At 46.9% G+C, this 24,819-nt stretch overlaps 1 pseudogene; it reads right to left on the bottom strand.

Moving 5' to 3' along the window:
* Window positions 1-5,132: 5,132 nt before the first annotated feature.
* LOC119294415 overlaps window positions 5,133-24,819 on the bottom strand; it is a 75,787-nt pseudogene continuing 56,100 nt past the window's right edge.

Genomic DNA, 24,819 nt, shown 5'->3' with positions numbered 1-24,819 from the left:
TCTTCTAGAATGTGGATAAAATATTGGAGAAGAGTACCCTGTTATGCAATGGCAAAGGAAGTAATGCAGATAAGGTTCAAGATAGTGAGACATCCCTGTTGGTCTCCAAGAAAGGTGATAAAAACTATATTGACGACACTGAGACAACCCTAAAGTCCCTTGATGTAGTGTTCGAGTTACTGGCCACTATTGCTGGCACTAGCTCTTCGAACTCGCTGCCTAAATCAGTTTGGCTTCTTGAGTCTCAACTTCAAGTTGAAAGACATCGATCAGATGTTCTGCAACAGGAAGCCGAAGGACTAAGGAAGTCCCTGCAAAATTCAGATGCATACTTTCTGGTGCAATAGCAAGCATTGGAGGATTTAAGCGCCAAACAAGACAAAGTTAATAAGCTTGCTAAGCGTCGTGCTAGCATTATGGGTACCCAGGATATTGTTTCTTGAGCTCTTCTGAAGTGGTTTCAAACCTAGACTTGTTTTCCTGCGGCGTTTATTTGCACTGGTCGTTAACTTTGACAACCAGTGTATGTGATATGCTGCTTTGTTCTCTATATTTGCACTGATGGCGAACTTTGATGCCTAGTGGATGTAATATGTGTAATAGCCTAGCGTAAGTTGCTTTCTTATGTATTTCCTTGGTGTCTTGTTTATTTGTTTGGTTGTAGCAAGTGCGGTTCTTTTTCTGCGGGTTGCTATTGGCCGCAATAACTTATTTTTTAAACTAGGCCACAATAACCATGGGCTACATATTTATTGTAGTGACCATGGGCCTCCTACGGGCCATAGAAACAAGGGGCCTTCTACGGGCCGTAGAAACAACTGGCCTTCTATGAGGCGTAGCATCAATGGGCCTTGTACGGGGCGTATGATCAATTGGCTAGACATGGGCCAATAGCAGACCGCATTATGGGCCGTAAACAGGCTAGAGTTGGAATCGTCCGTTCATGGGCCGACCATAATGGGCCGTCGTTAATCGTCCGTATTTGATGATGCTCTGAAAATGGCCCAATGGATTAGCGGGCCACAAACGGGCCGACTGTAACCATGGGTTGAATTTGGCCCACAAGCAGAAAAGGAGAGTAACGGGCCGTAAGTAACCGAATGCTAGAAATGAGTGTCGGTGTCAAAACCCCCAGACGAGCAACTTTTGTTCCGTGGGGGTTCCTTTCTCTGGGTGAGCATGCATCGATGTGCATGTCCGAACTGCGAACAGAAGCGCGGGAAACAAAACATCTGGGGATTCACGTTGTAATAAATGAAAACAACTTTTGTTCACCGACCGAATATTCCCTTAAGAACGCTAGCCTTCGGCTTCACCCAGTCTGAGGTACACATCCGGCTGAACCGATAGTAACAATCGCAGAGGTGCTCCCTTTATGCCCTAGCCGAATTAACGGGAACGTAGGGCATAAACACAAGAGCCAGGCAACCCAACATGGCCAAAACTTAAGTCATATCGATAAATATAATGGTGGAAAAAGGGGCACATATGGAAAGAAAACGCATATGTGGCTGGCAGGGAGCCATTAAAGTGGTTATATTTAGCTTCCGTATAGGAAGCCCCCAGGTATAGTGTGCACGCATAGTGCGTCCGGAGCGATTGAAGCATCCGTACAGTTTTGTAAGGCTGTGTGTGGAAAGGAAAAGAAGACGAGAAAGGAAGGAAGAGAACATAATTGAAGAGGCGGAGGTGAGGAGATGAACCATGAGTTCGGCACTAGGCGTAGAATCTTCGGAGTCTGGCCGCGTTCCATGGTTCGGCTCGAGTCTGTTGTCAGATGCATTGCATATACGGTACGCTCCACCGGTGAGAACTTTATCAATGATGAAGGGACCCTCCCACTTGGGTTTGAGCTTGTCCTTCTTCTTCTCGGGGAGGCGTAGAACTAGTTCTCCAATGTTATAAGTTTTGGCCCGTACTTCTCTGCTTTGATACCTTCGAGCCTATTGCTGATAGAATGTGGAACAGGCTTTTGCTACATCACACTCCTCCTCCAGAGAATCTAAGTTGTCCTGCTGATCTAGCTCGGCTTCCTTCTCTTCATACATGCACACGCGAGGTGAGTCATGGATTATGTCGCAGGGTAGCACTGCTTCTGTGTCGTACACCATAAAAAATGGTATGTATCCGGTCGTACGATTCGGCGTGGTCTGCAGCCCCCAGAGTACGGAGTCGAGATACTCGACCCAATGCGTGTCTGATTCTTTCAAGGATCGCACTAGTCTGGAATTGATGCCGCTCATGATGAGACCATTTGCACGTTCGACTTGACCGTTTCTTTGGGGGTGATAGACAGAGGCGTAATCGAGCTTAATGGCCATGTTGCCGCACCAAGTTTTCACCTCATCGACTGTGAAATTTGAGCCATTGTCAGTGATGATGCTGTGGGGGACACCGTAATGGTGTACGACCCCTGATATGAAGTGTATCACTGGTCTGGATTTGGCCGTTTTAACTGGTTTGGCTTCTATCCATTTGGTGAACTTGTCCACCATGACCAATAAGTATTTTTTCTTATGGCTTCCCCCTTTGAGAGGTCCGACCATATCCAGCCCCCAGACCGCGAAGGGCCAAGTTATGGGGATTGTTTGGAGAGCGGTTGGGGGCATATGGCTCCGATTGGCGAAGAGTAGGCAACCAATGCAATCTTGGACAAGGTCCTGTGCATCTGCTTGGGCTGTCGGCCAGTAAAAACTTGTACGGAAGGCCTTTCTTACAAGTGCCCGAGATGCAGCATGGTGCCCGCCGAGTCCGGAATGGATTTCGGATAAGAGTTGTCGCCCTTCCTCTTTGGAGATGCATCTTTGGAGCACTCCGGTAGTACTTTTCTTGTAGAGCTCTCCTTCATGGACTTTGTAGGCCTTGGAGCGTCGCACAATACAACATGCCTCATTTTGGTCCTCAGGGAGCTCTTGCCTATTTAGGTAGGATAAGAAGGGGTCGGTCCACGGGGCGATGACAGCCATGATTTCATGGGCCGAAGGTGTTATTTCGGTGGCAGAGCCTCCGATTACGTTAGATGGTCCGGAATCTGGGATTGTATGCGGAGCCGGACTAATATTGCCGGACTCCCCTTCCCTTACCACGGATGGCTTGAACAAACTTTCCAAGAATATATTAGGTGGGACGGGGTCGCGTTTAGCGCCGATGCGGGTGAGGACATCCACCGCTTGATTATTTTCTCTGACCACATGGTGGAATTTGAGCCCCTCGAACCGAGCTGACATCTTGAGGACGACGTTATGATAAGCCGCCATTTTCGGATCTTTGTCATCGAAGTCTCCATTTATCTGAGATATTGCAAGGTTTGAGTCCCCGTGCACTTCGAGGCATTGGATGCCCATGGAGACTGCCATCCAAAGACCATGCAACAGAGCCTCGTATTCGGCTGCATTGTTGGAGTCTGTGTATAGTATTTGGAGTACGTATTGAACCGTGTCTCCAGTGGGGGATGTCAGGACAACACCTGCTCCCAATCTGGCCAGCATTTTAGAGCCGTCGAAGTGCATGATCAAATTGGTGTACGCGCCGTACTCTTTAGGGAGTTCAGCTTCTGTCCATTCGACGAGAAAGTCAGCCAGGACTTGCGACTTAATGGCCCGCCGTGATTTGTATGTTATGTCAAATGGAAGGAGCTCGATAGCCCATTTAGCGATTCGGCCCGTTGTGTCGCGGTTGTTTATTATATCGTTGAGTGGTACTTCGGAGGCCACTGTAATCGAACACTCTTGAAAGTAGTGTCGTAGCTTCCGGGATGCCATGAAGACCGCGTATGCTATCTTTTGATAGTGTGGGTACCGAGATTTGCATGGAGTGAGGACAGTGGACACATAATATACTGGCTTTTGGAGCAGGAATTTTTGTCCATCTGCTTCTCGCTCAACGACGAGCACTGCGCTCACAACTTGATGTGTTGCGGCTATGTATAGTAGCATGGGTTCGCCAGTATTTGGTGCGGTTAGGACTGGATTGGTGGCCAAGAGTGCTTTTATTTCTTCCAGTCCTGCCGCGGCCGCATCCATCCACTCGAAGTGTTCGGTGCATTGAAGAAGGCAAGAAAGAGGGAGTGCCTTTTCTCCTAATCGGGAGATAAAGCGGCTTAAGGCGGCCACGCATCTAGTTAGTTTCTAGATCTGCTTGAGGTCTGTTGGGATAGCCAACTGTGATAGAGCTCAGATTTTTGCCGGATTTGCTTCAATTCCTCTATTGGAAACGATGAAGCCGAGCAATTTCCCGGAGGGTACACCAAAGACACATTTCTCCGGGTTGAGCTTGATGTCGTATGTTCGGAGGTTGTCGAACGTGAGCCTCAAGTAATCTATTAAAGTTTCAACGTGTCTTGTTTTAATGACCATGTCGTCTACGTAAGCCTCTACTATTTTGCCGATTTGTTTTTCCAGGCATGTCGGAATCATGCGTTGATAGGTTGCGCCGACGTTTTTGAGCCCGAAAGACATGGTATTCAAACAGAAGGAGCTGTATGGCATAATGAAGGCCGTTGCGGCTTGGTCAGACTCTGCCATCTTGATCTGATGGTATCCGGAGTATGCGTCGAGGAAACACAATGAGTCGTGTCCTGCGGTGGCGTTGATGATTTGATCAATGCGGGGGAGGGGGAAGGGATCCTTGGGGCAAGCCTTATTGAGGTCCTTGAAATCGACACATAGGCGCCAGGATTTGTCCTTCTTTGGTACCATTACCAGGTTTGCTAGCCAATCCGGATGTTTTATGTCTCTGATGAATCCGGCCTCGAGTAGCTTGGCCAACTCTTCTCCCATGGCTTGCCGCTTGGGCTCTGAGAAGCGCCTAAGCGTCTGCTTGACTGGTTTGTATCCTTACAGAATATTGAGGTTGTGTTCGGCCAGCCTACGTGGGATGCCCAGCATATCTGAAGGATGCCGGGCGAAAATATCCCAATTCTCCCGCAGGAAATCTCGCAGTGCAACGTCTATTGTGGGGTTCAACTGTGTCCCAATGGAAGCTGTCTTTGTAGGGTCCATTGGGTGGACCTGGAATTTGACTATCTCTTCCGTGGGCTTGAAAGAGGTGGACTTGGGTCACTTGTCGAGTATCACATCGTCTCTATCCACCTTGGCTCATAGCGTTGTCAGTTCTTCGGCCGCGAAGGCTTCTGATAATGCCTCCAGGGCTAGTGCGGCAGTTTTATTTTTGGCGCGGAGTGCGACGTCCGGATCACTAGCTAGAGTGATTATTCCATTGGGCCCGGGCATTTTGAGCTTGATGTACTCGTAATGGGGTATAGCTTGGAAGCTCGTGAATGCATCCCACCCTAAGAGGGCGTGGTATCCGCTGCTGAACGGGGCCACTTGGAATGTAATTTCTTCGGATCTGTAATTCTCCGGCGTCCCGAATACCACATCCAGTGTGATTTTTCCGGCACATCACACCTCCCGACTAGGGATGATTCCCCTGAAGGTTGTGCTACTTCGCTCAATGCGGTTCTTGTCAATTTCCATCTTGTTGAGGGTTTCCTTGTAGATGAGGTTTAGTCCGCTTCCGCCGTCCATGAGCACTTTAGTGACCAGAAGCCGTCCACGATTGGACTAAGGACCAAAGCGGCTGGTGCCCGGACTGTTCGGAATTGAGGTTCGTCACTGGCATTACAAGTTATAGCCGTGTCATTCCATGGATTTATTGTTGCCACGTGGAAAACTTCGGCGAGACTGCGTTGAGCTTGCTTGCGCCTATTATTTGAGGCGAAAGTCTCGAAGACTATCAAGACCGTATTGTTATTTCCGGCGGGATGTTATTCTGCTGTATGGTTTATGAGGAGATCCTCGCCGCTCTTCCCTACCTGCCGGAGTATCCAACATGCTCTAAGGCTGTGAGTTGGCGTGGCGTCCAGTGTGTTGTGAAGTTTGCAAGGCCCATTGAGCCATTCCTCCAATACGGTTCCACGCCTTGTATCAGGCTTTGGTTTTTTGGTAATTGAATCAGGTAACTTACGAGAGTTTGCCCTTTTAGTTCGGACGAAGGGTTTAGCGAGAGCCGGATTGTCCCAGAAGTTTGTTTGGGTTTTCCAAGCGCTTTCCATTGCATAGTATTTCTGCACTATGGCTGCTAACTCAGTGAAGTGTACTATGTCACGGCGACTTATAGCGTTGAGGATCCCTTTGCCGTGCAACTTTTGCAAAAGAGGGAGATTGCATCTTCCTCGCGACAGTCCTTGACCCTGTTTATCACAAGGAGGAATCTGGCCCAGTAATGATGTACTGTCTCTTGGGGATCTTGTCTTATATGCAAAAGATTGAATAAATCTGGGTGGGTGGGTGGCTTTGAATTCAAATCCTGACCCAATCCAAGACCTAGGGGCCAAGAAGCTTCCGAGTTTAACAGCTCGGGCTCCAGGATGTTGCCCAATTTCTTCGGCCCGCCGCCCGACTCTGAATTCGGGGTTTGGGCCATGTCCTCCCACGAGCGGGTGTCCGGCTGAGAGAGCTCAGAAATGCGGACATAGTTCGTCCTCAAAATAGAGGGAGAATTCGTATGATGCTCTTCCACTACTGCTATCTCATGGGTGACCGGCGGTGAGTAAATCTCCCTTTGGTCGGGTTTAAGCCCGATCCAGTCATAGTTCGTAGCGACGCCCAGGGCGGCGATGCAATCCAAGAGCTCATTAAGGGAGGAGATCTCCATCGGGTCCATCTGTTTGGCGAATTCCGAATTGACGTGGAGGCTGTTTTTGATGACATGAGAAGTCATCGTCGTCGCGACAGCCGATCGGGCGGTCATGACGAAGCCGCCCTGTCGGAGAGTTTGGCCTAGGGCCAGGGCTCCCACAGAGGTGATGTTGTCCTTGACAACGAGATGAGCCATCAAGCCTTATCGCGACAACACAGTTGAACTCTCAATGAAAGCACCAATGTCGGTGTCAAAACCGGCGGATCTCGGGTAGGGGGTCCCGAACTGTGCGTCTAAGGCTAATGGTAATAGGAGACTGGGGACACGATGTTTTACCCAGGTTCGGGCCCTCTGGATGGAGGTAATACCCTACTTCCTGCTTGATTGATCTTGATGATATGAGTATTACAAGAGTTGATCTACCACGAGATCATAGAGGCTAAACCCTAGAAGCTAGCCTATGGTATGATTGTTCTTGTCCTACGGACTAAACTCTCCGGTTTATATAGACACCAGAGGGGATTAGGGTTACACAGAGTTGGTTACAGAGAAGGAGATCTATCATTCGAATCACCAAGCTTGCCTTCCACGCAAAGGAAAGTCCCATCCGGACATGGGACGAAGTCTTCAATCTTGTATCTTCATAGTCCAATGGTCCGGCCAAAGTACATAGTTCGGCTGTCCGGATACCCCCTTATCCAGGACTCCCTCAATGAGCCCAAGAATAAATGGCACCTATGAAGGCTGAAAGATAACATGGGCTGGAAACGACCCAATGGGGTAATGGGCCGTTAATGGGTATAAAGTGATATGATGTTCATTACGGGCCAGTTTCACCACGGGCCGTTAATGGGCTAAGAGTTACAAAGGGCCTCATATGGGCCGAAAGACGTCATGGGCCATACACGGGCGGGAAGTTACAACACGTTGGAATCATATTGGACGGCCCAGATGAAGCTACAGGGCCTAATTCGGAGAGGTCATAACGGGCCGTGACTTCGCGGGCTATAAATGGGCTATATGCGAACATGCCATTAACAGGCTTTCCATGGGCCGGCCCGCTACCTTTTGACCAAGTCAAACGGGCCGGCCTTTTCACCGGAATGGGCCTCTGTTGTGCCATGCCACGTGTCGATGTATCATAGGCACCTTCAGTCCAATGAGTGGATGACATCTGTCCCAACGGCGAGCCGACACGTGGTTCCTCTGGCCAATGAGAAATTTACACGTGGAAAATCCCCATTGGTCGTGGCTGTTAGCGGGTTATTGGGTCCAAAATCGGACCTGATAGCTTAACGGTGACCCGTTATAGTGGATGCCACATGTCGATCACCCTTGATGAAAGCACTTCCATGACGCGCGATTTATCGTCATGGAAGTGGACACTTCCGTGATGATAATTTTGGTAATGTCGTGGAATACTTCTACGACAACACAGGTATGACTATCTTGATTCTGTCATAAAATCGTCATGGATGTACATGCATGGCAGAAAACGTGACCTACTGTGATAAACACGTATCATCATGGAAGTGTATTTTTTTTAGTCCATCCGTGTGGAACCCCGGCTCAGAGCAACCAGTTTACCTTGCATTGCCAGCCCAGAGATCTAGTCTTCTGGCAACACACAACAACTTAATATAGAAAACAACCGCTTTATTGATGCTACCGGAAACATAGGTTCGATATTACATCAAGTAGCGAGGCCAAGCGACACACACGGTGTGGCTGAATAGTATGTACATTATTTGATGAACATGAAGGGGCCTCGATCACGACAACTACGTGGCAACGGACCGACGATGAAGTGGAACTCCATAGCACAGGGACACCAATGTGGACACGATCTAGACATGGGAAGCACTCTGATCTGGTAAGACTTTCCTGAAATCTGGCATGACACGCTAGGTCAGTACATTGAATGTACTTGCAAGCTCACACCAAGTAAAAGCATAATGGCAATCAATAATATAATAATTAAGCAGGTGGAATGCAATGCATCAACATAATACTCATGCAATGAACATGCTCGTGCACCAAGACCCGCGAACTCACTTACCAAACGGGTTACCCCGTAACCAATATCATCAAAACGGTGATCACTCCCGGATCAAAAACAAGATCAACTCATCAATACGGTGATCACTCCCGGATCACAAACGAAACCAACTCTCTGATTTCCACAACAACGACCATCTCATGGTCTCAACGATCTCATCACATAACCAGTGCCACGGTGTATCTTTAGTGTGTAAGATTTGCTTATTTATGTTAACCCATGGTGTGACCTACTTATGAGCTTTGTTCGTAACAGAGGATGCGACTATCGATACATTAATAAACACTTTGCATAGTTTAGTACATTGTACCCACACCACGGAACCCATGGCCTCACTCTCCCATCCGGGTGTACCAACGGCATTCCGACAGAACCCTCCCGTTGCCATGACACTCTCTCGGTCATTCCGACCAACTCCCCTCTTGAGCTAAGTCATGGGTGGACCCGATGCCTATGAAAGACATCCAACGGCCACTGACGTGGCAAAACAAATCAACGGTCCCAAACAGGGACAAGGTACCATAACAACAACAATGGGCACACAAGGTTATGTCTGCTTACCAAGCCAGGGTACCGCACGCCCGTAACCTTCCCTCGTTGGAGGCACCGACCAAAGGCATGACAACTGACCGAATAAAGGCCTTCCCATAAAGGCAAATGTGGTTGCACTGGGAAGCTCGATTCAGTGGCACCATGATCCGATCAACATTATGTTCAAGTTGAGTTTAACATCAGGTTTAACTTGATATGAAAGAACTTCGAGTCATAATATGCCATGAACATGCAACTATCTGACATGAACTATATCCACACAGCACTAAAGTAAACGGATCAACATCATAGAATCATGCTACTTGCACTACTCATCACTTTATCTCACTGGTTTCAACTTCACTAGTTTTATACCTCATCAATTTTAGTTATGCCATTATCATATTAAAATCAACAACTCATATATAAAAAGGATACCAATCATAACCAATTCATAGCCATACTACCAAAAATGCTTCTACTGCCTCATACTAGTCCATGCATTCAAACACTACTTCAAACTAAGCACTTCAAGCATGAAAAAGTAAACTAGGATAAACATTATTCATTTAAATGATTAAATGCATGAAATACTCATATTCAAGTTGGGAAATCATAAATATTGAAATGACACCATGCAAATATTTGTGTGGCTTGCCTTAGCACAGAGGAGGGTCACACTCCTCCTGGTTTCCTTCAAGGCAAGGTTCTTTCTCTGAAAATAAATAAAAGAACTAACAGAAAACATCAAGAACACTTCTGAAATTCACCAGAAATTCTAGACAACAGAGAAAAATCTCAAATTTTGTGTGCTGCTAGAGAATTCCAAGACAAACACAATGCAAAAGAATGAATTCATTTGGACTTATGGTTTAAAACTTGTGGCTGGTCAAAGTTTGTGGCAAAATTTGAGTTAAATTCAAATAAAAAGAAAACAGAGGGGGGGAGGGTGACGTCGAAGATGTATTCCCACGGGGCGCCACCACTTATACTGCTTCGGGAGCGGTGGAGAGGCTGACAGTGGGCCCCCATCAGGTATAGAGGGAGAGAGAGGGAAACAGAGGAGGGGCGGCAATGCGCCGGTGTTTCTCTGGCAAGGAGACGTCGGCCGCCGATCTAGGATGGAGGGAGGGGTGGATGCGCAAGACCACGACGAGCATGTACGTACCCGGAACGTGGCTAGGGGTGGATGGGGCAGCTCAGAATCGTCGTCTCCAGCGGCGGCTGCGGTCGGGGTTCGCCAGAGAGGAAGAAGACGACAAGGTGAGGCGACTCCAGGGGCTCCAACCGCACCAGCACGCACCAGAGGTTCACCAGAGACACGCTGGAGAGGTTGGTCGATCTCGAGCGACTCTGGAGGGGTGGGCAGCAACAGAGGGGATTGTCAGCAAACTTCGGTCAGGAACGTCGGCTAGAGGCCTGCCCGGCCAGGCTGTGGCTATCTACGGAGTCGTGGTGGTTCTGCGAGTGTGTGGTGATGCCCAGGGAGGCCAGGGAGGGGCTGTATTTATAGGCGAGGGAGGAGGGGGGCTGGGGCTCCGCCGGAGTTCTTTGGAGATGGCGCCTGGTGAAGAATGGCATCAGAGAGAGGGGGAGAAGACGTCGTGGCTCACGCGGCCACTTTGGGTGAGCAGGGACGAGCATAGGAGGTGGGTGGAAATGAGAGCAGGGCATTGCCGCACTGTACGCTTGGCCGCGTTGTGCTCGTGATCACTGCGGTGAGCACCAGAGGAGAGTTAATGGCGTCGAGACAGTGATGGTGGCATGTCATCATGCACACGCATGGTCACCGCATGAACTCTGGCATAGCGCCACACCGTGCATTAAAATCATGTCTGGCGTGTAGTCCTTGATGGTTTGGGTTGCTCCAAGGTCCTTAGTTGATCACAGGTCGACTGTGTGTGAGTGTAGCATCTTGGCAAGTTTCTGGACAGAAACTTATGAGGTTAAATGAGAGAATTCTAGAAGGAGTTTAGGGATGATATTTGGAGGTTAAAGGTTACTTAGAAGAGTAATGAAGCACTAAATTTTTTAGCTTCATTGGATCAAGGAAAAATACACTTCCTTTGTAAAGTGCATTTTCTGGTCAGAACAGAAAAGTTTTTCTGTGGAAAAAATATTCCAAATAACTATGAAATATTTTTGCACAGGGAGGTGTGCCAAGGTCCAAAGAATATTCAGGAATTTTCTTAGATTTTTATGGGCAAGAAAAATGAGGGTTGCTTTGGAGTATATGTTGCTGAAGTGGTTTTCAGAGAAGGAAATGAATATTTTTCATTTATGAAAAATATTCCTAGGGTCATTTTGGGGTATATCAGAGAGGAAATGATGTGTGTGAGAGAGAGCTGAGTCACTTGGGTGAAAATCAAGGTCATGCCCAAGTGATTAAGTCCAACTGAGTTGATTCAAAACTCCAAATTCAAATCAAATGGCAATGAAATCCAGGAAAAGAAAAAGAGAAAAAACTAGGATGTCACAAACCTCCCCCACTTAGGATGAATCTCGTCCTCGAGATTAGGTTGCTCGGGAAAACAATTCTGGATAGGCTGCCCTTAAAAAGTCCTCTCTTTCCCAAGTTGCTTCTTCCTCGGTGTGATGCTCCCACTGTACCTTATAAAATTTGATTGCTTTACTGCGAGTGACTCTTTCCATCTCTTCTAGTATTCGGAATGGTCTTTCCTCATAGGTTAAATCCTTAACAATCTCTATTTCTGCCATATCAGTCCTTTCTTGGGTGGCAAGATACACCTTCTCAACTATGAGACCTGGAACACATTGTGCACTTCTGACAGTTCCGAGGGTAGTTCCAATTGATAAGCAACTGTACCAACTCTATACATAACTTGGAACAGACCAATATATCTGGGTGCAAGATTTACTTGAGTTTGGAACCTTTTAACTCCTTTCATGGGTGTGACTCTGAGGTGAACGTGCTCTCTGGGTTCAAAACTGATAGGTCGGTGCTTTGAGTCATAATAGCTCTTTTGTCGGGACTTAGCCAATTGCAGTCTATCTCGGATCTCCTTGACTGGCTTTTCAATCTCCATCATTAAATTGGTCCCGAAAATGCGGCTATCTCTGGTTTGAGACCAGTTTAGCGGAGTGCGGCACTTACGGCCATACAGAGCTTCAAAGGGTGACGTCTTGAGGCTGGTCTGGAAACTGTTGTTGTAGGAGAACTCAGCATAAGGCAAACAATCTTCCCACTTGGGTCCTTGGGCCAAAGCACATGCTCGGAGCATATCTTCGAGTATTTGATTTACTCGCTCAGTCTACACATCTGTTTGAGGATGATAGGTGGTGCTGTACTTTAGTGCAGTCCATAGGGCTTGGTGGAGACGTGACTAGAATGCTGAGGTAAAGAGAGAACCTCTATCGGAGGTGATAGTTCTTGGCACTCCAAGTAAACTGAATATTCTGGACAAGTATAGCTGTGCGAGTTGATCAGCTCGGTAGGTAGTTCGGATGGGAATGAAATGAGCTACCTTGGTCAGCATGTCCACCACAACCCATGCTGCATCATTGCCTTGGTGAGTCCTTGGTAGACCTGTGACGAAATCCATGCACACATCATCCCATTTCCACTGTGGAACTGGTAAAGGTTGAAGGAGTTTGGCGGGTTTCTGATGTTCTGCCTTCACTTTGTTGCATATATCGCAGCATGCGACAAAATAGGCGATGTCCTTCTTGCATACATCCTGGATGGATCAAGTATGAAGATTCGTGCACTTCTATCAAGATTTTCTTTCTCAGGTCTGCTTGCTCAGGTATGCAAATTTGTCCTCAAAACCTTAGAGTACCTTGCTCATCTTTAGAGAAATCTTGGGTCTTGCCTTCTTGCATACGCTTGACATGGTGTTGCAGGACTGAGTCATCTTGCTGGGCCATGCGGATTTCTTCTTCGAGGGTAGGGGTAACTTCCAATATATTGGCAAGGTCAGCTTCCACAATAACCAGGTTAAGCTGAGCGATCTCTTCATGGAGTTCGAGAGGCAAGGACACCATTAAGGCGTTCAGGTTGGCGGGCTTGCGGCTGAGGGCATCGGCAACCACGTTGGCCTTGCGGGGATGGTAATTAATTCCAAGATCATAATCCTTGACCAATTCAAGCCATCTTTGCTGTCAGAGGTTTAAGTCTGGTTGGGTGAATATATTCTTGAGATTCTTGTGGTCGATAAATATCTGACATCTTTTGCCAATGTGGTAGTGCCTCCAAATTTTAGTGCGTGCCCGACTGTGGCCAATTCCAAATCATGGGTTGGGTAGTTCCCTTCGTGGGATCATAGCTGTCGAGATGCTTATGCTACAACCTTGCCATCTTGCATGAGTACACATCCAATACCTCTCCTAGATGCGTCACAATATACATCAAAGTTATGGTAGATGTCTGGGAGGGTCAACACAGGTGTTGACATCAACTTGATCTTTAACTCATTGAAGCTTTTCTCATAGTCCTCAGACCATACAAATTTCTTATCCATCTTGAGTAGATCTGTCATTGGTTTGGCAATCTTAGAAAAGCCTTCGATGAAGGCGGTAGTACCCGGCTAATCCAAGAAAACTCCAGATCTCAGTCACTATCATGGGTGCTATCCATTAGAGCACGTCCTTCACTTTGCTTGGATCCACAGCTATGCCTTCTGCTGAAAGAACATGCCCCAAAAATCCGACTTGTTTGAGCCAAACTTCACATTTGCTAAATTTCTCATATAGTTGATGGTCACGAAGCCTTTGCAAGACTACTTTGAGATGTCCATGTTGGGGAACGTTGCATAAAATAAATTTTTTCCTACATTCACCAAGATCCATCTATGAGTTCATCTAGCAACGAGAGAGAGAGATGCATCTACATATCCTTGTAGATCGCGTGCGGAAGCGTTCAAGAGAACGGGGTTGAGGTAGTCGTTCTCGTCGTGATCCTATCACAGAAGATCCTAGCGCCGAATGGACGGCACCTCCGCGTTCAACACACGTACGGTCAGCATGATGTCTCCTCCGTCTTGATCCAGCAAGGGGGAAGGAGAGGTTGATGAAGATCCAGCAGCACGATGGCGTGGTGGTGGATGCAGCAGGACTCCGGCAGGGCTTCGCCAAGCAACTGCGGGAGGAGGAAGAGGTGTAGCAGGGGGAGGGAGGCGCCAAGACTCAGGGTGCGGCTGCCCTCCCTCCCCCCTCCTTTATATAGGCCCCCTGGGGGGGCGCCGGCCCTGGAGATGGCAATCTCCCAAGGGTGCGGCGGCCAGGGGGGGTGGAGTGCCCCCCAAGGCAAGTGGTGCGCCCCACCCTAGGGTTTCCAACCCTAGGCGCAGGGGGGCCCGAGGGGGGCGCACCAGCCCACTAGGGGCTGGTTCCCCTCCCACTTCAGCCCACGGGGCCCTCCGGGGTAGGTGGCCCCACCCGGTGGACCCCCGGGACCCTTCTGGTGGTCCCGGTACAATACCGGGTGACCCCGAAACTTTCCCGATGGTCGAAACAGCACTTCCTATATATAATTCTTTACCTCCGGACCATTCCGAAACTCCTCGTGACGTCCGGGATCTCATCCGGGACTTCGAACAACATTCGGTTTGCTGCATACTCATATTCATACAACCCTAGCGTCACCGAACCTTAAGTGTGTAGACCCTACGGGTTCGGGAGACATGCAGACATGACCGAGATGGCTCTCCGGTCAATAACCAACATCGTGATCTGGATACCCATGTTGGCTCCCACATACTCCTCGATGATCTCATCGGATGAACCACGATGTCGAGGATTCAAGCAACCCCGTATACTATTCCCTTTGTCAGACGGTATGTTACTTGCCCGAGATCGATCGTCGGTATCCCAATACCTCGTTCAATCTCGTTGCCGGCAAGTCACTTTACTCGTACCGTAATGCATGATCCCATGACCAGACACTTGGTCACTTTGAGCTCATTATGATGATGCACTACCGAGTGGGCCCAGTGATACCTCTCTGTTATACGGAGTGACAAATCCCAGTCTCGATCCGTGTCAACCCAACAGACACTTTCGGAGATACCTGTAGTGCACCTTTATAGTCACCCAGTTACATTGTGACGTTTAGTACACCCAAAGCACTCCTACGGTATCCGGGAGTTACACGATCTTGTGGTCTAAGGAAGACATACTTGACATAGGAAAAGCTCTAGCAAAACGAACTACACAATCTTGTGCTATGCTTAGGATTGGGTCTTGTCCATCACATCATTCTCCTAATGATGTGATCCTGTTATCAACGACATCCAATATCCATAGTCAGGAAACCACGACTATCTGTTGATCAACGAGCTAGTCAACTAGAGGCTCACTAGGGACATGTTGTGGTCTAAGTATTCACACGTGTATTATGATTTCCAGATAATACAATTATAGCATGAATAAAATACAATTATCATGAACAAAGAAATATAATAATAATACTTTTATTATTGCCTCTAGGGCATATTTCCAACAGTCTCCCACTTGCACTAGAGTCAATAATCTAGTTACATTGTGATGAATCGAACACCCATAGAGTTCTGGTGTTGATCATGTTTTGCTCGCGGAAGAGGTTTAGTCAATGGATCTGCGACATTCAGATCCATGTATACTTTGCAAATTTCTATATCTCCATCTTGAACATTTTCACGAATGGAGTTGAAGCGACGCTTGATGTGCCTGGTCCTTTTGTGAAACCTGGGCTCCTTGGCAAGTGCAATAGCTCCAGTGTTGTCACAGAAGAGTTTGATCGACCCCGACGCATTAGGTATGACTCCTATGTCGGTGATGAACTCCTTCACCCAAATTGCTTCATGCGCTGCCTCTGAGGCTGCCATGTATTCCGCTTCACATGTAGATCCCACCACGACACTCTGCTTGCAGCTGCACCATCTTACTGCCCCACCATTCAACAGATACACGTATCCGGTTTGTGACTTAGAGTCATCCAGATCTGTGTCGAAGCTAGCGTCGACGTAACCCTTTACGACGAGCTCTTCGTCACCTCCATAAACGAGAAACATGTCCTTTGTCCTTTTCAGGTACTTCAGGATATTCTTGACCGCTATCCAGTGTTCCTTGCCGGGATTACTTTGTTACCTTCCTACCAAACTTACGGCAAGGTTTACATCAGGTCTGGTACACAGCATGGCATACATAATAGATCCTATGGCTGAGGCATAGGGGATGACACTCATCTCTTCTTTATCTTTTGCCGTGGTCGGGCATTGAGCCGAGCTCAATCTCACACCTTGCAGTACAGGCAAGAACCCTTTCTTGGACTGATCCATTTTGAACTTCTTCAAAATCTTATCAAGGTATGTGCTTTGTGAAAGACCTATGAGGCGTCTCGATCTATCCCTATAGATTTTGATGCCTAATATGCAAGCGGCTTCTCCAAGGTCCTTCATTGAAAAACACTTATTCAAGTAGGCCTTAATGTTGTCCAAGAATTCTATATCATTTCCCATCAAAAGTATGTCATCTACATATAATATGAGAAATGCTACAGAGCTCCCACTCACTTTCTTGTAAACGCAGGCTTCTCCATAAGTCTGCATAAACCCAAACACTTTGATCATCTCATCAAAGCGAATGTTCCAACTCCGAGATGCTTGCACCAGCCCATAAATGGATCGCTGGAGCTTGCATACTTTGTTAGCATTCTTAGGATCGACAAAACCTTCCGGCTGCATCATATACATCTCTTCCTTAAGATAACCGTTAAGGAATGCCGTTTTGACGTCCATCTGCCATATCTCATAATCATAGTATGCGGCAATTGCTAACATGATTCGGACGGACTTAAGCTTCGTTACGGGAGAGAAAGTCTCATCGTAGTAAATCCCTTGAACTTGCTGATAACCCTTAGCGACAAGTCGAGCTTTATAAATGGTGACATTACCATCCGCGTCCGTCTTCTTCTTAAAGATCCATTTGTTTTCTATCGCTCGCCGATCATCGGGCAAGTCAGTCAAAGTCCATACTTTGTTTTCATACATGGATTCTATCTCGGATTGCATGGCTTCTAGCCATTTATTGGAATCTGGGCCCGCCATCGCTTCTTCATAGTTCAAAGGTTCACCGTTGTCTAACAACATGATTTCTAGGACAGGATTGCCATACCACTCTGGTGTGGAACGTGTCCTTGTGGACCTACGAAGTTCAGTAGCAACTTGATCTGAAGTACCTTGATCATCATCATTAATTTCCTCTCCAGTAGGTGTAGGCACCACAAGAACATTTTCCTGAGCTGCACTACTTTCCGGTTCAAGAGTTAGTACTTCATCGAGTTCTACTTTCCTCCCACTTACTCCTTTCGAGAGAAACTCCTTTTCCAGAAAGGATCCGTTCTTGGCAACAAAGATCTTGCCTTCGGATCTAAGGTAGAAGGTATACCCAATGGTTTCCTTAGGGTATCCTATGAAGACGCATTTTTCCAACTTGGGTTCGAGCTTTTAAGGTTGAAGTTTCTTGACATAAGCATCGCATCCCCAAACTTTTAGAAACGACAACTTAGGTTTCTTCCCAAACCATAATTCATACGGTGTCGTCTCAACGGATTTAGACGGTGCCCTATTTAAAGTGAATTTAGCTGTCTCTAGAGCGTATCCCCAAAATGATAGCGGTAAATCGGTAAGAGACATCATAGATCGCACCATATCCAATTGAGTGCGATTACGACGTTCGGACACACCGTTACGCTGAGGTGTTCCAGGCGGCGTGAGTTGTGAAACGATTCCACATTTTCTTAAGTGCGTACCAAATTCATGACTTAAATATTCTCCTCCACAATCCGATCATAAGAATTTTATCTTTCGGTCACGTTGATTCTCTACTTCATTCTGAAATTCCTTGAACTTTTCAAAGGTCTCAGACTTGTGTTTCATCAAGTAGACATACCCATATCTACTTAAGTCATCTATGAGAGTGAGAACATAACGATATCCTCCGCGAGCCTCAACGCTCATTGGACCACACACATCAGTATGTATGATTTCCAATAAGTTGGTTGCTCGCTCCCTAGTTCCGGAGAACGGAGTCTTGGTCATTTTGCCCATGAGGCATGGTTCGCATGTGTCAAATGATTCATAATCGAGAGATTCTAAAAGTCCATCAGCATGGAGCTTCTTCATGCGCTTGACACCAATGTGACCAAGGCGGCAGTGCCACAAGTATGTGGGACTATCGTTATCAACTTTACATCTTTTGGTATTCACACTATGAATATGTGTAACATTACGTTCAAGATTCATTAAGAATAAACCATTGACCATCGGGGCATGACCATAAAACATATCTCTCATATAAATAGAACAACCATTATTCTCGGATTTAAATGAGTAGCCATCTCGTATTAAACGAGATCCAGATACAATGTTCATGCTCAAACTTGGCACTAAATAACAATTATTGAGGTTTAAAACTAATCCCGTAGGTAAATGTAGAGGTAGCGTGCCGACGACGATCACATCGACCTTGGAACCATTCCCGACGCGCATCGTCACCTCGTCCTTCGCCAGTCTCCGCTTATTCCGCAGCTCCTGTTGTGAGTTACAAATATGAGCAACGGCACCAGTATCAAATACCCAGGAGTTACTACGAGTACTGGTAAGGTACACATCAATTACATGTATATCAAATATACCTTTAGTGTTGCCGGCCTTCTTGTCCGCTAAGGTTTTGGGGCAGTTCCGCTTCTAGTGACCCTTCCCCTTGCAATAAAAGCACTCAGTCTCAGGCTTAGGTCCATTCTTTGACTTCTTCCCGGAAACTGGCTTACCGGGCGCGGCAACATCTTTGCCGTCCTTCTTGAAGTTCTTCTTTCCCTTGCCTTCTTGAACTTAGTGGTCTTATTGACCATCAACACTTGATGTTCTTTCTTGATTTCAACCTCCGCTGGCTTCAGCATTGAAAATACTTCAGGAATGGTCTTCACCATCCCCTGCATATTCTAGTTCAGCACAAAGCTCTTGTAGCTTGGTGGGAGCGACTGAAGGATTCTGTCAATGACCGCCTTGTCCGGGAGGTTGATCTCTAGCTGGGACAGGCGGTTGTGCAACCCAGACATTTTGAGTATGTGCTCACTGACAGAACTGTTTTCCTCCATCTTACAACTATAGAACTTGTCGGAGACTTCATATCTCTCGACCCGGGCATGAGCTTGAAAAACCATTTTCAGCTCCTCGAACATCTCATATGCTCCGTGTCGCTCAAAACACTTTTGGAGCCCCGGTTCTAAGCTGTAAAGCATGCCGCACTGAACGAGGGAGTAATCATCAGCACGTGATTGCCAAGTGTTCATAACGTCTTGGTTCTCTGGGATGGGTGCTTCACCTAGCAGTGCATCTAGGACATAATCTTTCTTGGCTGCTATGAGGATGATCCTCAGGTTCCGGACCCAGTCCGAATAGTTGCTGCCATCATCTTTCAGCTTGGTTTTCTCTAGGAACGCGTTGAAGTTCATGTTGACATGAGCGTTGGCCATTTGATCTACAAGACATATTTTGCAAAGATTTTAGACTAAGTTCATGATAATTAAGTTCATCTAATCAAATTATTTAATGAACTCCCACTCAGATTGACATCCCTCTAGTCATCTAAGTGTTACACGATCCGAGTCGACTAGGCCGTGTCCGATCATCACGTGAGACGGACTAGTCATCATCGATGAACATCTCCATGTTGATCGTATCTTCCATACGACTCATGTTCGACCTTTCGGTCTCTTGTGTTCCGAGGCCATGTTTGTACATGATAGGCTCGTCAAGTTAACCCTAAGTGTTTATGCATGTGTAAAACTGTCTTACACCCGTTGTATGTGAACGTAAGGATCTATCACACCCGATCATCACGTGGTGCTTCGAAACGACGAACTTTAGCAACGGTGCACAGTTAGGGGGAACACTTTCTTGAAATTATTATAAGGGATCATCTTATTTACTACCGCCGTTCTAAGTAAACAAGATGCATAAAACATAATAAACAACACATGCAATTATATAAAGTAGTGACATGACATGGCCAATATCATATAGCTCCTTCGATCTCCATCTTCGGGGCTCCATGATCATCTTCGTCACCGGCATGACACCATGATCTCCATCATCGTGCCTCCATGAAGTTGCTCGCCAACTATTACTTCTACTACTATAGCTAACGGTTTAGCAATAAAGTAAAGTAATTACATGGCGTTAATTCATTGACACGCATGTCATACAATAATTAAGACAACTCCTATGGCTCCTGCCGGTTGTCATACTCATCGACATGCAAGTCGTGATTCCTATTACATGAACATGATCTCATACATCACAATATCATTCATCATTCATCACAACTTTTTGCCATATCACATCACATGACAATTGCTGCAAAAACAAGTTAGACGTCCTCTAATTGTTGTTGCATCTTTTACGTGGCTGCAATTGGGTTCTAGCAAGAACGTTTTCTTACCTACGAATAACCACAACTTGATTTTGTCAACTTCTATTTACCCTTCATAAGGACCCTTTTCATCTAATCCGCTCCAACTAAAGTAGGAGAGACAGACACCCGCTAGCCACCTTATGCAACTAGTGCATGTTAGTCGGTGGAACCTGTCTCACGTAAGCGTACGTGTAAGGTCGGTCCGGGCCGCTTCATCCCACAATACCGCTGAAGCAAGAAAATACTAGTAGTGGCAAGCAAGTTGATAAGATCTACGCCCACAACAGATTTGTGTTCTACTCGTGCAATAGAGAACTACGCATAGACCTAGATCATGATGCCACTGTTGGGGAACGTTGCATAAAATAAAAAAATTCCAACGTTCACCAAGATCCATCTATGAGTTCATCTAGCAATGAGAGAGAGAGAGGTGCATCTACATACCCTTGTAGATCGCGTGCGGAAGAGTTCAAGAGAACGGGGTTGAGGTAGTCGTTCTCGTCATGATCCTATCACCGGAGATCCTAGCGCCGAACGGACGGCACCTCCGCGTTCCACACACGTACGGTCAGCGTGACTTCTCCTCCGTCTTGATCCAGCAAGGGGGAAGGAGAGGTTGATGAAGATCCAGCAGCACGACGGCGTAGTGGTGGATGCAGCAGGACTCCGGCAGGGCTTCGACAAGGAACTGCGGGAGGAGGAAGAGGTGTAGCAGGGGGAGGGAGGCGCCAAGACTCAGGGTGCGGCTGCCCTCCCCCCTCCTTTATATAGGCCCCCTGGGGGGCGCCGGCCCTGGAGATGGGAATCTCCCAAGGGGGCGGCGGCCAGGGGGGTGGAGTGCCCCCCAAGGCAAATGGTGCGCCCCACCCTAGGGTTTCCAACCCTAGGCGCAGGGGGCCCCAAGGGGGGCGCACCAGCCCACTAGGGGCTGGTTCCCCTCCCACTTCAGCCCACGGGGCCCTCCGGGGTAGGTGGCCCCACCCGGTGGACCCCCGGGACCCTTCCGGTGGTCCCGGTACAATACTGGGTGACCCCGAAACTTTCCCGATGGCCGAAACAACACTTCCTATATATAATTCTTTACCTCCGGACCATTTCGGAACTCCTTGTGACGTCCGGGATCTCATCCGGGACTCCGACCAACATTCGGTTTGCTGCATACTCATATTCATGCAACCCTAGCGTCACCGAACCTTAAGTGTGTAGACCCTACGGGTTCGGGAGACATGCAGACATGACCGAGATGGCTCTCCGGTCAATAACCAACAGCGGGATCTGGATACCCATGTTGGCTCCCACATACTCCTCGATGATCTCATCGGATGAACCACGATGTCGAGGATTCAAGCAACCCCGTATACTATTCCCTTTGTCAGACGGTATGTTACTTGCCCGAGATTCGATCGTCGGTATCCCAATACCTTGTTCAATCTCGTTGCCGGCAAGTCACTTTACTCATACCGTAATGAATGATCCCGTGACTAGACACTTGGTCACTTTGAGCTCATTATGATGATGCACTACCGAGTGGGCCCAGTGATACCTCTCCGTTATACGGAGTGACAAATCCCAGTCTCGATCCGTGTCAACCCAACAGACACTTTCGGAGATACCTGTAGTGCACCTTTATAGTCACCCAGTTACGTTGTGATGTTTGGTACACCCAAAGCACTCCTACGGTATCCGGGAGTTACACGATCTCATGGTCTAAGGAAGAGATACTTGACATAGGAAAAGCTCTAGCAAAATGAACTACACGATCTTGTGCTATGCTTAGGATTGGGTCTTGTCCATCACATCATTCTCCTAGTGATGTGATCCCGTTATCAACGACATCCAATGTCCATAGTCAGGAAACCACGACTATCTATTGATCAACGAGCTAGTCAACTAGAGGCTCACTAGGGACATGTTGTGGTCTAAGTATTCACACGTGTATTATGATTTCCGGATAATGCAATTATAGCATGAATAAAAGACAATTGTCATGAACAAAGAAATATAATAATAATCCTTTTATTATTGCCTCTAGGGCATATTTCCAACAGTCCCTTGTTCTCTTCCTCACTCTTCGAGTATATGAGGATGTCATCAATGAAAAGCACCACAAATTTATCCAGGAAGTCCATGAATATTTTATTCATCATATGCATGAAGAAGGCAGGGGCGTTGGTGAGTTCGAATGACATGACCGTATATTCGGAAAGGCCGTATCGAGTGGTGAACGCGGTCTTAGGAATATCTTCCTTCTTGATTTTGAGTTGGTGGTATCCGGTCCTCAAATCAATCTTGGAGAATACTTTTGCCCCACTTATTTGATCGAACAAATCATCAATCCTCGAAAGTGAATATTTGTTCTTGATAGTGACATCATTCAATTGACAGTAATCCACACACATTCAGAGATTACCATCTTTCTTGTCCATGAATATTGCGGGTGATCCCCATGGTGATGAGCTTGGGCAGATGTATCCTTTCTGATGCATCTCATCAAAATGTTTCTTCAACTCCACTTACTCGGATGAAGGCATCTGGTAATACTTGTATATAGGTGCGGTCCCGGGCACAAGATCAATTGCAAACTCAAGCTCTCGGTCTGGCGGCATTCCTGGTAATTCCTTAGGAAATACATCGGGAAACTCACTGACCACAGGAATTAGATCCAATTCTTCAGCTATAACTATGAAGACCATTTTTTTCTTGGGTATGATTCTTTGAGCAAGGAACTGTGTAGTCTGACCTTCCCGACTTGTCAATGTGACTTCTCTGGTCGCACAGTTGATGCATACATGATGTTGGGTCAACCAGTTCATTCCCAAAATAATATCCAACTTGGCAGACTCTATGACTATCAAAGAGGCTGGGAAGATGACTCCCTTGATGTCAATCTCCATATTGTGATAGGCCAGATTGCTTTTGAGCACGGATCATAGGGATTGTACCATCATACTCTTTCCCAAAATTGAACAAAGAAACTTGTTTTTGGCAACAAAACTCCGCGAAATAAAAGAGTGAGAAGCCCCAAAGTTAAACAAAGTTATTACAGGTATGGTATTAACATGAAACATACCAATGACTGACTTACGGGTCCTCTTGGGCTTCGTCTGCGGAGAGATGGTGAACTTGCCCTTGGATGGTCTTCTGGCCAAGGTATGGTCCCATGTGGTTGACTTGCGGCTTGAATGGAGCATTTGACTTGCCGCTCTTGGGGCACTGTTTGGCATAATGTCCGTTTTGCCCACAATTAAAACATGAATTGTTGCACTGACACTATTCGCACAACGGGCTGGTCACCACATTCTTGACTTGGGTAGAGGTCTTGTAATATTTTGCTGCCAATTGGGCTTGTACTCTACCTGAGTCTGTTGCCAGTTACGGGTCTTCTGCACTGGCTGGCCATCCTTCTTGGGCTCAAACTTGCATTTATGATCATTATAGGCGGGCTTATTATCATGAACAAGCTTGTTCTCCCTTTCTGCAATCAGGGCTTTGTTGACTAGAGTCTGGAAATCCGGAAAATCAAACATACTGAGAGTGCAGTTGAGGTGTTGATTCAGTCCTCCAAGGAATCTGTCAATCTTTCTCTCTTCGGTGGCCACATCATACAGGGAATAGCGAGCCAAATGGTTGAACTTGTTCAAATACTCAGTGACGGATAAGTTGCCTTGTGTGAGGGCTAGGAACTCACGCTTTTTAACTTTTAGGATACCAGTGGGCATGTGGTACCTGCGAAAATTTTCCTTGAACCTATCCCATGTAATTTCTTCATCTACTGACCACATGGCTTTAGTATTGTCCCACCAAATAGCTACAGCTCCTTCCAGATAGTGGGTTGCAAATGGAACCTTATTACCTTCTTCTGTGCAAGAAATATCCAATTTATTTTCAATAGTCCTTAGCCAATCGTCGGCTTCCATAGGATCAACAACTTGAGTCAAACTGGGTGGCTTAGTCTTTTGAAAATCTGAGAGCTTGGAGTGATTGCCATTTGTATTGACATTATTTCCCACCATTGCCTGCACACTTTTTAATAATTCAAGAAGATCGTTGCTTCTTCTTTCTTTGAACATACATTTTATCTGTTCAACTATTGGTGGATGAGGCGGTGGAGGCGGTGGTTGCGGATACAGTTCGGGGGAATGCCCTACCTGTCTTGCTGAACGACGGACATG

Source organism: Triticum dicoccoides, chromosome 4B (genome assembly GCF_002162155.2).
Source record: "Triticum dicoccoides isolate Atlit2015 ecotype Zavitan chromosome 4B, WEW_v2.0, whole genome shotgun sequence".
Taxonomy (NCBI): domain Eukaryota; kingdom Viridiplantae; phylum Streptophyta; class Magnoliopsida; order Poales; family Poaceae; genus Triticum; species Triticum dicoccoides.
Note: the sequence above shows the minus strand (reverse complement) of the source record. Positions and strands in the feature narration are given on the sequence as shown.